The sequence below is a fragment of the Pseudochaenichthys georgianus genome, chromosome 21 (assembly GCF_902827115.2).
Source record: "Pseudochaenichthys georgianus chromosome 21, fPseGeo1.2, whole genome shotgun sequence".
NCBI classification, from domain to species: domain Eukaryota; kingdom Metazoa; phylum Chordata; class Actinopteri; order Perciformes; family Channichthyidae; genus Pseudochaenichthys; species Pseudochaenichthys georgianus.
Window position 1 is genome coordinate 9,006,441 of NC_047523.1, and position 18,514 is coordinate 9,024,954.

Here is an 18,514-nt window from a genome sequence, read left to right on the forward strand (position 1 = left end):
GCAGCGTCATACCTCCTGAATGAAAAGTCAACTATAATATTAAACAAATATGAAGAAGTTAAACTTTAAACATCCATGACTTAAACACTTTATCCAGGGTAAACGCCACATAGCTGCACCTGCAAGGTGAATACAGCTGGTAAAAAAAGTGTTTGAATGCGTACATTAACAGGTTTATAATATCACGACACGGCTGGCTTGAGCGAACGAGTTGATAGCCAGCGTTGTAGGACAGTTTAGCGAGAGCGGCTTTGTTTTGGATTAAGTCAACCGGATAACTCAAAGCATATCCAGGATAGGTTGAACTAGATTCGTAGTATACCCCCCTGGGTAGGATGTCACTATGGGTAAGCAGGATTTTCGTTTAGCAAGATAACTTCTGGGATTTCCGGTCCTAAGCTGGTTCACTTTTTAGCGGGCTAGATCTCCATGGTGACTTATCCTGGAACCTAGTCTGTGCTCCCAAGCAGGATAGGTTCCAGGATAAGAGATCAACACAGTGACGGTACGTCCACACAGCAGCTTTAAACAAATCTTCCAACGCTTCCAACGCTTCTCTGCCCATTGACTTTGAATGGGGATGACGTCACTTTGCCTCGCTTTTCGCCGAACTGCATTGTGGGGGAGCGAAGCGAAGATTTCCAGGATTTTCAGGATTCAAAAGTTGAGCAATGTTCAACTTTTGAAGCTGAGCTGGAAGCGTCAGCCAATCAAATCCCGTTTATGCAAATCTGACAGTACAAGCGCTAGCCAATCAAACCACGTGTATGCTGGGAGAGCCAGACCGCAGTTCATTTCCTCATATTCCAAACGAGAAATTACGGTAGCAAATCACCCGGTTCTTTACGACCAGACTATTCACCGGGATACAAACCGGAGGAACCAGCATGGAGGGAGGTGGCAGAGACAGTGGGTGAAACTTGTAGGTTTTCGCCTGTTTGGGGAGTTTATATATATATATTGCTCGCAAAAAATCCCCAAGCTTTCAGACACGCCCAGCTCCAAGATTTTCAATTTTTTTGAAAAGCTGCTGTGTGGACGACGTACCGTGAAAGCATCACGCCTGCTGACCAATCAGAGCTCAGTGTGCAGAGGAAATACAGTTTAAACTGCCGTTGCAGGAAAGACGGCCGGCCAAAATCACCGACTATGTGAATGTGAAAATTAATAGAACATCACCTCCCATCTTCAGAGCAATCGGACTATTATAACTATTATTATACTATTATGTTAAGAAAGCTTAATTAAATATATGCCACAACATAAGTAACCGGATCAAAGTAACATTACGTAGCCTACAGTCCGGGGCACTGTGAGTGCAGACGTCGATGTGTCCCATTATCATTCATATCACATCATAATGTATCATATATTTCCTTATCTGAGTCAGCCGAGCCGTATCTGGCCGTGCAACACTCACAGTGTCACATACTGTATGCAGAAGTATTATTTTAAGCAACACATTAAGTTGACGAAACACTCGAGTCAAATGTAGGCTAATTAAAGTCAGATCTACTCGTGTTTTAGACGGGGCAGTGATATCATAAAGCTGTTAATGTATGCATTCAAACACTTGTTCTTTTACCAGCTGTATTCACCTTGCAGGTGCAGCTATGTGGCTTTTATCCTGGATAAAGTGTTTAAGTCATGGATGTTTAAAGTTTAATTTCTTCATATTTGACTAATATTATAGTTCACTTTTCATTCAGGAAGTATGGCGCGCTGCGCTGTCAGTACGCTTCTCCATGTTTGTGATTGGTCGAATGCTCCAGATACCACCCCTTTGATGTGAACGCGCACCTAACTAGATAGGACACGGCTGGCTTGAGCGATCGAGTTGATAGCCAGCGTTGTAGGACAGTTTAGCGAGAGAGGCTTTGTTTTGGATTAAGTCAACCGGATAACTCAAAACATATCCAGGATAGGTTGAACTAGATTCGTAGTATACCCCCCTGGTCCCGACCAGGTTAGCCGCACAGCATAAGTTACCATGGAGATCTAGCCTGCTAAAAAGAGAACCAGCTTCGTAGGACCGGAAACCCTGAGTTTTCCCTGAAGTTAGCCGGCTAAGCGAAAATCCTGCTTCGCAGTATACCCCCCAGGTTTGGGAAGGCTAACTTGTTTTACCTGACGCTGCCTGCCTCCGGCGTCTATAGATAAGATATCAACTCAGTGAAAGCACAGCCTGCTGACCAATCAGAGCTCAGTGTGCAGAGTTTAAATCTACCAAGTCATATTACAGGATAAAGGAAATACAGTTTAAACTGCCGTATGCAGGGAAGACGCCAATGTGTCGCGCAATTATCGAATATCGCATCAATTACATTATTGTTCATATAATATCATAATATATCATATTTCCTTATCTGAGTCAGCATGCAACACAGTGTCACATACTGTAGGCAGAAGTATTATTTTAAGCAACACATTAAGTTGACGAAACTGGGGGTGTTGGTGGAGCCTCGCAGCGGCGAAACCCGTGCCGCGCCTCACTAATTGCGCCGCATAAAGGCATAGGTGCGCCGCATTTGCGTCTCAGTTGAGGCTCCCTCCGCAAGGTGAGGCCCCACGCAGTCTCCGTGATCTGCCTGTAGGGAGGGGCGGCCCTGGTACAGGGCACTGGTGGCTGCATTGCAACGCTAATATCAAATACACAAACATTATATTTTAATTTGACCAGGATGCAGTCACAAAAATATTTGGGAAGGCTTATCCCAGATAGCAGAAAGTCATTGAATCAACATTGAGATATTGTCACGCTGAAGATTGTGATCAATATTGATGTCAGACATTGAAATTAACATTGAAAGTGCTCGCTATGATCAGCATTGAAAGAACATTGAATTTTCAATGAATCCCAACAATGAATCAACCTTGACTCAATTACGATATGATCAACATTGAAAGAATGTATAATTGGATCAACATTGATTCAATATTATACGTTGCATTATACATTGAAACAATGTTATTATCAGATTGCCAAAAGTCATTGAATCAACATTGAGATATTGTCACGCAGAAGATTGCAATCAACATTGAAAATAAACTAAAATGAACAAACAAAAAAAGATCCCATTATGTATTCAGTTATTTATTCCGATTCAATGATATGAACATCTTGTAACATCTTTTGTCCACAAGCACACAAAACATTCTCTCTTAAGGGCCCATGTCATGCTTTTCTGGTTATTACCCGTCCCCTTGTGTTATGAAGGTTTTTCTGCATGTAAACGGTCTGCAGAGTCACAAACCCTCAAAGTACACCCTGTAGCGAGTAAAACTCTAACACAGAAAAGACCTGTCTGTGCTGCCCCAGAACGCCTTGTTGGACATTTCTCTTTTTCCATTTACTTCCTGAGTAAAGTGACGTAACGGATCTCCACACACAGACACAGCCTGGCTGTGAGAGTGTGTGTGTGTGTGTTCAGGATGAGTTCCTCTGTGTCTCGCTGTCTCGCAGACCCCATGCCATCATCATTTTCCGTTTAAAGCAGCTTTGCTACACGTTGATAACATGCATTCTTCACATGCTGAAGATATGGATTTGAAAAAATGCACGTTTTGCAACATAACACAAGTTAAGGACATTTCTTGACATAATAAACATCTAGCAAAGCTGCTTTAAACAGAAAATGATGATGGCCTTTGAACACAGATTCTGAGGATCGTTTCTGCTTCAGCTTTTATCCATCAGGTCAACATAGGATTCACACACCTGACATCATTGTGATATATCAGGCCTCAGCCTCTTCAGCACATCACTATCAAAGAATGTAAGAATAAACAAATATAACAATTACAATACAGTGCCTCTTGTCAACTGGCAACTCACAATACCACACATTTCAATTTCACAGGCAAATGGTATTTCATGCTTAAAATGACTGCATGTGCAAGCATGTACATACATTGAAGTTTTACCTGATCACTAACAATGAACTTGAACAGTAGAAATACTGGATATGCCCCTCTTTTGAACTGGCAACTTACACATCCACACATTCTTTGATTCTCTATTTCAGAAGAGAACTTATATGCTTAAAATGAAATGAATGCTGTGAGGTTTTACATGAGCACTAACCACAATGCACTAGAACAGGCGAAACATAGATTAAAGTCATGTCTGGCTTCAAAGTTAACATTCACAGCAAAAGCTTTGTTTTCCGAGACCTTATGCGTTGCGTAAGACTCAGTAGCTTGGTCATGCAGTACAATGGTCGAGAGCCAAGCTCGTAAAAGATAGTCTGAATGGCTTCAAAGGTATACCTCATCTCCTTTGGATAATCCATGTTCATTGCATAAAGTAGGCCAAAGAGGTATGCAAAGGCAGTAGAGAGGTCTGGTAGGTCATGCAGTACAATGGTCCCTTCCCACACAACAGCCACGTCTCGCACATTTGGCGATATGGCAGCATCATCATCTTCAATGACGGTGAGGATGGCCACAGACACACCTCTGAGCAATCGTTCTTCATGGTCAGTGTCCTGAGGAAAAGTAAAATATGCATGAATGAATGCTATAGAAAACTAAACAACAAAATACATATCCACTGATTCTAACTTTAGCACCAAGCTACTGAGTCTTACGATTCAGCTTGTGGAAGGACAATTTTAATTTCTACTTTTACAAATTAAAAATACTGTTATAGTTCTCAAATTGCACCAACTAAGAACACCGAGCAATGACTTTTAACATCCATTTTTACCCAAGCCTTTCCATCCAAGCGTTTTTGCTCCTACAAATGTTAGGTGAAGGAGCATTTCATATTTTCAAACGGGGGGAAAGGGCTTTGGTGGACCCGGCTCTGGCCATTTTCCCCTCAACTTTTGCATGCTCTTATGAGGCACTTCACTCACTCTTTCATTACGTTTTTCCAAGAGGTCTTCCATCTTCTGTCCAAAAGCTCCCTTCCTAGCCCGGTACAGTTTCAGCAGGCAAGGCACATGTAACGAAAGTCCCCAGGAGGTCTTTGCTGGTGATCCGATGACATTATTCAGATATCTGAAAAACACAATAACAAAACAATGTAATTTAATTGTAACGACAACATCATGTTTTTTCTGTGCAACAAATTCCTGGGTAGCTGTCTTGTTCAAAGTCTGTACCATCTTAATGTACCCCTTTTAGAAGTGAAGATATAGTCATTTGTTCTGGGAATGTCATGTTCGAGCCTGAGAGCTGAAAAACAGGCTCGGGGCTTAATTGGTTAAGAAGGTCAAGAAGATTTGATGTTGCTCCATTAAGATCCCTCACTCAAACTCATATAATATGTGTAAGATAAAATGAAAGTCCTGTTTGATGTGGAAAGTGGAACTTTGTGTCACTCTAATAGCCAGTACTTCACTAGATGTCCATATTGCTCTCAGCTTGTAATATTGCTGGTATTACAATTTCATTTGATTTTAGAGATTATATTTTTGTTATGCCGTTCATTGATATGTGTTATATTAACTTATATTTAATATCATTAAACCTGAACAAAGCTTGAAGTATTAAAGGCTGTTCAAATGTTGTTTTTAGGCTGTCATTAAAATATTATACTATCTTTTCGTAGGATAGTACATTCAGCCCGATATTGTTTTGATATCTTTGGAAACCCTCCACTAGAATTGAAAATAAAATTGTGTTTTAACAAAGTTTTGCTGCACAGAATGTGATAACTGATGTTTGTAGAAGCTATACGTTTTCTCTGGGTTGTTTTTATTGTTTGAAAGTGAGATAATAAAACTGGCATAGCAAAATAAAGTAACTTTTTGTTATTCCCATAGAAAAATAATTTGTTATACGCAGTCCCATCGAAGACATGTACCTTTTGTGTCCTAGAAATTGGAATGAAAACTCAAGGGCATTTGAACAAGAAGGAAAGACATCTATTTTCTATTGTCTTCCTCATAAGAATGGTCGGTGTCTTTAATTAAAATGTTAATGATGTTTTTATGAACAGATGGTGCAAAGGGCAAACTGCCAGGATAAACAAAGGAAAAGATGAATAGGCCACAATACAGCCATGTGTGACTTTCTACATGTTAATCACCATAAGAGAATAATAGATCATGTTCTCCATGGAGGCAATGGAAACAATAGTGATACATCATGCCAAGAAAATAATCGGGGAGAGAACTGAATCAAAAAACTAAATAAGAAATCCTGAATGGCACCTAAAACAATCACACAAGCATTGCCGATTTGCACCTTTGCACTGGGGTGATTTCATATGAAAGTTAAAGGAGACCTATCATGCAAAATGCACCTTTGTACGTCTTTTATACATGAATATGTGTCCCCGGTGTTCCAGGGAACTCACCAAGTGTCAGAAAACACAACCCTCTCTCTTTTCTTCCATACCCAACATCTCTAAAAACGGGGCTACAACGGATCTGATACAGACTGATACAGATTTGAAAATAGTCTGACGTCAGTGACGAGGAGCTCCGCCTATATGGCCAACTCTCCACCAATCAGGGGAATGAGAGGTTGCCGTGGCATGGTAACAGCATGGTAACATGATGCTCGTAACTCGGCCCCCTCCTATGCAGGGGGGTGTGGTCTGCTGCAGCGCATGCAAAGACAGGGTGGAGGAGAGCAAAATAGAGTGAAATGAGGCATGGCTAAAATGCATGATCTGTTTGGTATTTTGAAAAAGAAAACGTATAAATATACCTTATATAGGTATGGCCCTACAATATATTATTCAAATATAGCATGATAGGTCTCCTTTAACAACTTCTGATGCCATGGTACTCTGTTAAAATATGATTGCCTTCTCCGGGTTTAAAGCAAGATGCAAAGTCACAAACCCTCAAAGTACACCCTGTAGCGAGTAAAACTCTAAAAAAGAAAATATGTGTTTATGCTGCCCCAGATCACCTCGTTGTAGATTTTTCTTTTTCCATTTTCTTCTTCCGGGGCAGGTTGACGTCACTAAGTCCAAATGGACCAATTGGTCCAAATGGACCAATCCGCACACACACACACTCACTCAGCCTAAGATCTGCGGAGCTCAGACCTCACGCAGCAACCAGGAAACAACACCAGTAATCCAGCTCACACTGTCCGCTCCTGGAGCCTCAAAGGGCGGACCAGCGAGCCCCGCAACGCCCCGCCAACACGGCACCCAGACCGCATGCAGCATTCTCATCTGTTTGTCATTACTGGTGTCATTTTCTGGTTGCTAACAAACGCCATTGTAACACATAATCACTGATGTTCAGCTGTAACGGTTGACTAATCAGAACAGAGAGGGCGAGCTGACGAATCAGAGCACAGTGGGCTCAGGGAGGCCCCCACAGGAGCTCCAACAAGGCGTGTAGGACAGAGAGTGAATACACATACTATACAGAGATGCTGTATGAGAAAACTAATGTGATTTTGGAACATTGAACAATGTAAATATATTCTAGTAGACCTCATGGAATCATGATCAGTAGAACTGGCCATGACATGGGACCTTTACCTTCACCATTGTTGCCACGCACAAATATTGTAGGAAGCAAGTCTTTTGAAAACAAAGATTTTGGTGTCATGCAACATGTCCATTCTTGTCTCTGCATTTGCATAATGCATTGAAATTAATGAGTAAACGTCTTCAGATGACCAAATGCTTGATGAGTCACATCATTTGGATATACAGAGCACTGACACACAGGTTTAGGAAACACCAATTCAGATAATTGCTAAAGTAAGTCAGAAAAAGTTTCTAAAAAGGTTTCTCTGAGTATTGAGTATTTCATCGATCTCTGCCCTCTGCACTCTATTGGCTACATAAGCCACAAGCTTGCATTACAGAACTCGCATCTCTGAACACCCTGAACTGTGGGAGGGCAATTGTTCCGAAGACTATTTGTTTTATTTAGTTATTAATCATAGCAATGCCAGGTCACTTTGTTCTGTACAGAAGCCCTGAGAGGTAAGTGAGAGAAAAATAAATCTTGTTGTTTTCTCTCCTGTGTTTCTGACTAAAGAACAGGAGAAAACAAGTCTTGGCAAGGTTTTTTTTCTGCTTGAGCCTAAATAGTTTTTTTTATCTATGAAAGCTTTTTGAAAAAGTTTTGGTAGGTGTTGTTTTTTCAGCATAATTCTCAGTACAACCCTAAACCAAGGGTAGCCAACCCGGTGCCTGGCACTTAGTCACCCGCAGGGGCAACGTGAGTCGCGAGCGGGGTATGTTGACACTTATTGATCTCCTTCAACATTGAGGGCACCATCAAAGTGAAGGGAGGCAGTGATGGAGGACACCATTTGACTGATCAACCTGTTGAGGTCCAGCAGGGACGTGCACAGACATTTGGAGGGGCTATTGCTCTAAACTAGAAAAAGGGCCTCCCCCCCACCCCCCCGAAAACGTAAGAGCTTTTTATAAAAAAATGAAAACCAGGGACATTTTTTGTTTTGCGGTCCATATCTCATTAACATATCTAATGTTGGTAACTATTAAAGACAAAATGCGGACAATTCTGTTTTAATGTAGTTTGACCATTGTAACGGATGTGCCATAAACCAGTTCAATACGCATTATTCTTATTCTTATCATTCTTTATGAGCACAGTAACGGTAAGGTATCTAATTACTTATTTAGTATTCCATAACTTAATAACAGAGATGGTCAAACTTAAATTGAGACATGGCAGAAATCCTAAATGAAGCGGGGCAGTGAAGTGTTCTCCCGTATATGAGAGAGGGCGATCAAGAAAAGAGAGAGATCGGTGAGGGAGTTTACGGAGCAGTGTTTTTTTTTTTTTCAATAAAAGCATATTTAAAAACAGGGACATTTCCGGGGACAGATTGACCCGAGGATTGGCCACCAAAGCCAGGCATATGAGGCCGGACCGGACTCGGAGGGCTTTCCTTTGCTTTTCAGCTGTCAGATTGTAAACAAAGTCATGTGACTGGGGGCAGATGACAGCGCTGACAAGGTGTGTTTTATCGCAGCGAGACTCTACAATACTAATTGTGGGCTTATCATGTTTATTCGGCAGGAAAAAAAGACTTTCGCTCTCTCCAGAGGGTCAGGTCAGCCAAAAAGTTCAAAAGGGCCGTTGCCCGGGCAACATTAGCCCGTACCTGTGCACGTCCCTGAGGTTCAGTGTTTCCCCTAGGATGGAGTCAATTTGCTGCCTTAGGCGAGATTTTATTTATAAAGAATAAATGAAAAATCTCTACAAAACGTATTGACATAGGTAATATACGTCAAAATGGCTTCAAATCTATTCAGTATCGAATTCAAGATTCAAGATTTTTTTGAACATTATAAAGTAAAATGCTTCAATCTGGTGCACTTTGAGCACACAATTACTAGATACCTGATCTAGGGGGTACAACTCTAAAACACCCATATGAAAAAGATCGGTTTACATTTTAATAATCAAATAAGTATATGAACATAACCAATAACCTACCATAGCCAATATGGTAGGTTTAGGTATTTTGAACCGAGCAGGGTTCGAGGCAGCTTGGGCGAAGGACTGCCGCTGCAGCGGCAGGACCCTTCGAGGGAGGCAGAGGTGGAGGGCTTCGTCCTCCTTCTTTTTCGACTCGCATCTCCTCTGCATGGAGGCGAGAGCGGAGCCGAAAATCCCCTCGGGAACGATGTGTCAAGCACCTTTTCCCGGTATGGGAGGTTGGTGAGGTTGAGCCATCTCGCTCTTTCCTGCACCACCATGATCCCCATTGACTTGCCCGTGGCCTGGACGGCGCAGCGTTGGACACGGAGACAAATGTCTGTGACCGCGGCCATCTCATCCAGAACAGCCGGTCCAGGATTACTCGACAGATCCTCTCAGAGCTCCGCTTGGTATGCGGTTAGCAGCGAGGAAACGTTCAGAGCCCTGGCAGACAACGCTGCGGCTCTGTAGGACCGTTCAGTCCTACAGAGCTGGCAGCGTGGGGTTCCTGCTTGGTGAGGGGCCCATCCTCGGTAGGAGGTGGGCTGCCACCAGCGGTTCCATAGGCGGTATGCGGAGCAAGACGAGCCTCTCCATACCGTCACAGTCTAGGGAGGAGGCACCCTGGATTGGGGCCTTGTTGCTAAAGGGCCGGTCTCTCCATGAGACCGACACCTCATCCAACGTCTCCGGGAAGACCGGAAGGAGTTGCCTCTTTGTCCTCGTTGCTTGGGGAAAATGTTTCCCCTCGTAACGGGACCTGGAGGTCTCCTTGGCCATTTCGGGCCACGGGATGTCTAGCCTGGACGCGGCACGCTGACACAAGGCCTGCAGGTCCATGCTCAGACAGGGCGAAGCTGGTGTGCTATCGCCCGGGAGAGCAGCCATCGCTCCCGGCTTTGCAGCTTGAGCCGATGACATGAAGATATCGTCTTCTTGCTCATCCGAATCAGACAGGAGGAACTCAGAGGCATCCTCTTCGTCCTCCATGTAATCCAATTCCAGGACATCCTCCGCGGGCGAAACCATGTTGAGGTCTAGCCGGGAGCCCCAGCTTGGTAAAGCGTGGGGCTCCGTTCCCGCGTCTCTTGCCGCCACCCGGCCTGACACGGTGCGGGATTCCGGTTCCGCAGCTGCCGCTGTTAATGAGCCCCAGACCGACACAGTGAGGGGCTCAATCTCTGCGGCGGACGCCCCCGCGTCTTGATTGCCAGCCAGCAAATCAGTGGACATGAGGGGGTCCTGTCCCAAGCTAGCTTGGCGTGCTAACCGTCGGCGGAGACTCTTTATGGTGAAACGGGCACAATGCCCGCACGAGCCGGGGTTGTCAATAGCTTCCTGGGCGTGTTCCAGCCCGAGGCAGGACGAGCAGACCTGGTGTGAGTCTGTGCCTGATATCTTCAACCCGCAGCCTCCGAGTCGAGCCTCCGAGTCCCTGACTCCTCTGGTGTGAGGGAGAGAGGCGTCCACCTTGTCCGCCGCGTTGCGTGAAGAGGACCGGCTCGTAACAGGTACGTCGTCGAGAAAAAAGTGTTACCAACCTGTCCTTAATCCGGAGAAAAAAAGGACGGTGTAGGTCTTTTTTCTCAAAGAATATTAACTAGTGTGTCAATATTCTTTAATCCTTTCCTCCTCCGTGAGAAAGAGAAAATAAAAACGTCCTCGCTACCGTGGTGTCGGTAGTGAGGGAAAGCAAGCTGAAAAGATCAAAACCTTACCTTAATTTCCGAAGAAAGAAACGGCGAGGTCGATTATAATACTAACTGGTGTGTTAGTATTAGCAGTCTTCTTGCGAAGCAGAAGGAGTAGCCGGCGAGCGCCCGTCGACCGAAATTTAGATTTGGGTTCAGTCTGTGGACTGTTAAGCTTGCCCGGCTACCATAGAGATGTGCTCTGAAGCGAGAAGAGGTGTTTGAATGACGCATGCGACGTAGCGCAAGCTACTTATAGGGGGTGGATTCCCTGACGCTGACGTCAAGATCACCAGCCAATCAGGATTGGCGTAATGAGATTGATGCTTCTGTTTGCTCCGCGATGAGGCGCATCCCATAGTGAGACATCGAACGGAGTGTTATGAATGAGACGTTTGAAGGGACGAAATCGTGACATCTTCACGTCTCCCAGCATGGTAAATCGTCACATGTTCACATCTTGCCGTGATACCGGGTTGCATCAATGACAGTGGGCTCCAGGTCCACAAATACTGCTCTGGGGACATGCTTTCCAGCTCCAGTCTCACTGAAAAAGGTGTTGAAGGAATTGTCTGTGCCACCAAGAGTCTTGTCACTGGGCATCTGTCCGTCCGGCTGGTTCAAGGTTCTTTATTGTCAAACTAACATAGAGTAATTATGTCGTTGAAAATCTTAGGTCACAGGCTTCACCAACAATGCAACACAATAATACAGATAAGCAGACAATATTAAAGCAATATTAAAGTATATTATATTAAAAGTAATACAAAAGAAGTGTACAAAAAAAAAAAAAAAGTTAGAAAAAGTGGAATAGTGCAATACGAGTCTATATACAAGTTATTGGAATGATATATTAGATAATAGATAAATAATTACTAAGTAGCAGATGAATGTTGAATGTTTATTGCCTGCGGGATGAAGCTGTCTCTGAATCTGTTTGTTCTTGTCAGGATGCTGCGGTAACGCCTGCCAGACGGCAGCAGACTGAGCAATTTGTGGCTGGGGTGATGGGGGTCTTTTATAATCCTGAGGGATTTCTTCCTGAGGCGCTGGGAGTAAAGGTCCTCCATGGATGGCAGCTCCGTCCTGGTGATGTTCTGTGCAGTTTTCACCACCCTCTGTAAAGCCTTACGATTGAGGGCGGTGCAGCTGCCGTACCAGGCCGTGATGGAGCCAGTCAGGATACTCTCTATGGTGCACCTGTAGAAGTTGTAGAGTATCCTGGTATCCATTTTGAACCTCCTCAGCCTGCGGAGGAAGAAGAGCCGCTGTCAAGCTTTTTTGGTGATGGTGTTAGTGTGAAGAGTCCATGTCAGGTTGTCAGTGATGTGGACCCCAAGGAACCTGAAGCTGCTGATTCTCTCCACCGGAGTCCCATTGATGGTGATGGGGGCGTGTCTCTCTCCCTGCTGCTTCCTGTAATCCACTATCAGCTCTTTTGTTTTGCTGACGTTGAGATGGAGGTTGTTATCCTGGAACCAATATGTCAGTTTTCCTACCTCCTCTCTGTATGCCGTCTCGTCGCCGTCTGTGATCTGGCCGATGACGGTCGTGTCGTCAGCAAACTTCACGATGGTGTTGGAGCTGTGTGTGACCATGCAGTCGTGAGTGAACAGGGAGTAGAGGAGAGGGCTGAGCATGCAGCCTTGAGGGGCTCCGGTGTTGAGGATCAGGGTGGAGGATGTGATGGTTCCCACCCGCACTGCCTGGGGTCTGCCCGTCAGGAAGTTCAGGATCCAGTCACAGAGGGCGCTGTTGAACCCGGTCTCTGAGCTTGATGGCCAGCTTGGAGGGCACAATGGTATTGAATGCTGAACTGTAATCAATGAACAGCATTCTCAGATATGTGTTCCTCTGGTCCAGGTGTGAGGCAGGGCTCATGGTCCTTCTGTGCCTCCCCAGCCTGGCTGCTCCCAGATCGTGCAAAAAAACTGTTCAGCTCATCTGGGAGAGATACGCACGCAGACAATCCTGCAGTAGCCCCCACTGCTCCTTTGTAGTCTGACATTGTTCTTAGTCCCGCCCACATGTTCCGGGTGTTACAGCCTTTGAAGTCAGATTCCACCTTAGAGGCTTCTCAATACTCAAATGTCCCCTCCTCGACTCCTCGGTCTTCCGGTAGTGACCCGGAAATGAATTTCAGTGCGCCATTTTGAAGGACATCTCATTTCTCTAAATGCACACCGAGGATCGAGCGTCGAGGAGGCTCTCTGGAGGAGGCTCTCTGGAGGAGCTATAACCGAGGATACACTGATGGTTCCTCCACGGCTCCTCCGCGGATGCATTTCCGGGAACGGTGGAGGCGTGACGCACGGCCGGACTTATCTCAGCCAATGACAGCTCTGCATGCATCCCCTGGATATTATTTTAGAAACTGCTTTCATCGCAACGCGATGTTTACAGTGAGAACAGCTGTGAGGTCCATGCAGGAAGCAGAACAGTGTGTATAATATATATCACTCAGTATAACAGGCCTACTCTCTTTATTTGCTTTAGTTTAGTATCTACAAACAAAGAGTCGATATTTTCTAAAACCATTTAGTGCTTTACATAATAAAATCAACCCGGTATCACGGCAAGACGTGAACATGTGACGATGTACCATGCTGGGAGACGTGAAGATGTCACGATTTTAAACGTGACAGTTACACGGTATTGTTAACCCATGTTAACCAGTGGAGAAATAACCGGAAATACCAACCAAATGCTACTCCAACGTAATGATTTATTTTGTAATAGTCACACTCGATTACGCCGATTTTCTTGTTGCCCCAGCTGGTCGACACCTCTTTTAGCAGAAACAAAGGCTACATTAATGTATTAAATCGATGTTAATCCGTGTGTGTGAATGTGGAATTAACGGACGTGACGTGGTGCGATTGACTTGGCTGGCAACAGCTTCGGTTCATGTTAATTTACAAACTCTTCAACTACAACCGTAGTTATATTTAAAAACATGTTAGAAGGCCTCACGAAATACTTTAATGCAAATTAAAATGTAAATGTGAAGGAATGTGCGTATAACAAAATACATCAGTCATAAACTAAACCGGAAACAGACGTAGGCAAGATCCTCAGCTCGATGATTGGATGGTTTAGCCGCAATGCATGCTGGGATTTGGTGTTTATGTGATGTGAAATCTGAAAACGTTTTTTAAAAATACAATAATACTTTATTCCGAGTGTGCTTGCTTTTCTCTTTGAAAGTCATCACATAACGGCATTGTAATACACGGTTCGGCTGCATTAAATATTACATATCTGCCGTAATTCTCTATTTATAGAGCCCTGCTGAGAAGACTTCCAGACAAACAGGAGAACTGCCGCCAAAACTGAAGATGTGACGTGGATCATAAATATATAAGCAATTAAACAACATCTTACATTTAATTTAATATGATCGCTCAGAGGAGAGGAGTTCTCATTTCTTTAAACGTCTGCTGCTTCCCCTCCTCCCTCCTCGGTCCTCCGCTCGCATCTCCTGTGGGCGGCGGGAATAAGTCTCGAGGAGGGGAGTCGAGGAGGGGAGTCGAGGAGGGGAAATTTAAGAATCGAGAAGACTCTCTTGTCTTTGTACTGTCTCTTTGCATTTCTGATTGCTCTCCGGAGATCATACTTTGATTTCCTGTACAAGTTCCTCCAAATCTCCAGCTCTGTACGCGATAGTATCCTGTTAATAACAAGGCAAAGTATTTGCTAGATTACAAGGCATTGAGGATGTTGCACTGTTCACTCATTTTGCCATTTCTCATTTATTGTATAGAAGTGTGGGGCAACACGTATATGAGCAACATAAAGCCATTGTCAATATTACAGAAAAGGGCAGTACGAATAATTCATAAAGCTGACTCAAGAGAACACACGAACAGACTGTGTTTTAAGTCAGGACTCTTAAACAAATGTGTATTTCGGTAGTTGGTGGAATTGTGGAATTCTCAACACAAGGATCTAAAGAATTGTATATGTATTTTTCAGTTAAAGAAGTTGTATAAATTAAGAAAGATGGGACTATATGAAGCAGAATGTGAATAAGTCTATGTACTCTGGTCCTTCATGTTTTTGATGTATTTGATGTGATGTCTCCTCTGTATTTGTGGGTCCCATTGCCAATGTTATTGTTGTTATTATTATCATCATGTGTCGCTTTCCACCTTCTTCTCCAGTAGGACTCAGATGAGGGTGTTGCACTTTTCTTTTCTTTTCCTACATGTGATGTTTTGGTGTTGTTTTGTTTCTTTCCGTTAACCGTCAAGTGGGAAATAAGTATTTTGTTTTGTGTGTTTCTCTTAGAATCCTAAAATACTGTTATGTTTGGCTGTGAAAAAAAAAAAAAATATTATTATTATGAAGGGCAGACCATCTATTTGTATTTATTTGTTTTTTTTAGAAAGGGGCAGGTCACATAAGATGTTATTCTTCTCCTTGCTCCTTTTTGCTCAATGGTGGAGTCATGTTTTGTGGCAATTGTTGTACATTTGGTTTTGCATACCATGAGCGGGACAAAAACAAATGAAATTAAATGAAATAGTGCGCGCTTTCAGTTTGTTACGAACCTCGCCGTTTATCCAGGGCTTTTTATTTGGGAATGTCCGTACAGAAATCTTCGGTACCACGTCATCGATGCATTTCCCAATGTAGCAGATGACCGTGTCCGTGTGTGTGTTGATGTTATTGTCCTCAAACACACTCCACTCCGTAGAATCGAGTGTTTAGATAGTTAATTTAGTTAGCGGTGTTAAAATCCCCGGCCACAACAAACGCCGCCTCTGGCCGTGAAGTCTCGGTCTTGTCGATAATCCAAAACAGCTGATCGAGTGCCGTGTTATTGTCGGCTTGCGGCGGAATATACACTGCTGTAATCACAACAGATGTGAATTCTCTCGGCAGGTAAAAAGCCTGGCATGTGATCATAAGGTGCTCTAAATTAGCGGAACAATCCGAATAAATAACCTTCACATATGATCTGTGCACCAGTTGTTATTAGTCATTACACACACACCGCCACCTCTACTTTTCCCCGAGTTAACTGTCCGGTCCTGGCGAAAAATAGTGAATCCGTCAGGAACAATGGCGGAGTCAGGGATAGCGGGGTTTAGCCAAGTCTCGGTGAGAATGAACACGTTACAGTTCTTAATGTCCCGTTGAAAAGCAAGGACGATTCTCTCGTTTCCTCAGCCTGACCAGCAACCCGGTGCGGGTAGTGAAGTTACGTATTGCGCCGAGGCTTCGGAGCGTGTGTCGAGTAATCCCCGAAGCTTTTTGTGAAGCATGTATCGAGGCTTTTATCGTTTTGTGCCAGTGACGTCATCGATGACAAACGAAGCCTCGCTGCCTGTCAATACCACGTGACTGCTTCACGAAGCGATTCAGATCGGTTGAACCGTTGAACCACAACGCTCATAATACCAATAGTATAATAAGAACCATAGTACCCCTCCTGTACCCGGGCCCGGTGACACGATGGAATCAAGAGAGCTCAGACCCTCACTTATATAGAGGTCGGAACATGTCATAACGTATAAATAAAGCATAAATAAATGTAGGAATAAAAACATGAATAAATACAGAAATAAATACAGGAATAAATATGTTCCAGTGTTTTCAGGGAGCTTTAGTGTGTGTGCGGTGGCTCAACTGGAAAGCAGTTGACTCATGACCGCAGGGTCCCTGGTTCAATGACTGAACAATACGTGTTTGTTGTTGTTTATAAAAGCTACAGCTAAATGAGATAATGTAGTTAATAAATGTATTCTTTGATATGGTTTAGCCTTTCTCAGGCTACAACATGGTTAAGTTTATGAATATTATTAAGGAATACAAATCCCTCTGTGACAGTCGCAGTCCACAAAGTTCAAAACCTCTCACACCCATGCTCCTTCTCTTGGTACTGACACTCAGGTGTCGGGTCCTCATATTAGTTATCCCACTCCTACTCATTCAGTTCCCTCTGCTGGGGTTTCTGTCGGCCGAGCAGAGATTGCCAGAAGAGAACCTGATACTATTGATGCTGCGCCACACGGCAGGACATCATTCACTGACCTACTTCCGCTGGGACAACCACCAGGAGTCATTGACAACATAAACCCCATCACACCTGTAGGAGCAGTATACCGCCATCCAAGCAGTACGCCGGTGGTGCATTCAAAGCCTGTCATTCATATGGAGTTCCCCTCGTTCGGTGGTTCCAGGGAGGTTGGAGAGGTTTTGAACTTTGTGGATCGCTGTGAAACATTCTTTGAAGTTAGGCCATTAACAGATGCAGAGCTAATAGGGGCTTTATCTGGGGCTCTTAAGGGGCCAGCGCATAGTTGGTGGTGTGTAGCAAAAAGCACAGTACACAACTGGCCAGAATTCAAAGAAGCTTTTCATGCAGCTTTCCTACCTCCTGATTACCTCATGGAAGTGGAGGAGAAGTTGAGGGTATGGTGCAGGTACCCGAACAGTGTTTGAGGGATTTTGCCTATGATTACCGAGCCCTTTGTCTACGATGGAAACCCAATATCACCGAGGCGGAGTTGGTGAGGAAAATACTCAACAACTGTAATCCCAGAATAGCTGGTTGTCTTCGGGGCACTGTCAGAACCGTGGACCAACTGGTGTCAATAGGCACATTAGTGGAAAAAGATTGCACAGCTGCAAAAGAATATTGGGGGAAAGTGGATCAACAAAAAGCAAAAGAGAAATTGAACAAAAGGCCCCAGGAAAAATGGAGCGCTAAGAAACCTGCTGATATAGTGACCATAGTGCAGAGAGGGAAGAGAAATCCAGTAAGTCTCTTACATGTCCCCGTAAAGGTGAGAGGAATGCAGTGTAAAGCTGTTTTTGACACTGCATGTACATACTCCCTCATGCGACACAGCCAATGGCTGGATGTAGTCCGTAAAGGAGAGCAACTGAAGCCCAGTGAGAACCAAAGCTTTGCTTTGGCTGATGGGAAGACATGCCATGGAGCCTTAGGAAAGGTACAGCTACTCTACGGCTGGCATGAGATGATGTGGTCGCTAGAAACATACATCATCGATGACAACAACCTGGCATTCCCCATCATTCTAGGCTTGGACTTCCTTACCAAGACCTCAACCATTATCAACCTGGGAGACCGAACATATGGAGTAAAGGGGCCAAGGGATTATGTGTTCTATTCATTCCTTTCTCAACCTGCTGAGATCCCGGCAGCTCACTGTCATGTCTAGGAAACTAATAGTGAAAGTTTATTCTTTATGTTAGTTTTTGTCATGCCCTTTGCCCTGTGCTTTATGGTTATTCCCTTAATTAATCATCCCTCTCATTTCAGGCCTCCACGCTCCCCGCCCCCTTCTGTCTCCTGCGTCCTTGATTGTTTTCCCCGCCTTGATTGTTTCCACCTGTGTCCCCTTTACCTGTGTATATATTGTGGTAGCTTCCTCCTGTTCATTGTCAGTTCGTTGTCTTACTATGACC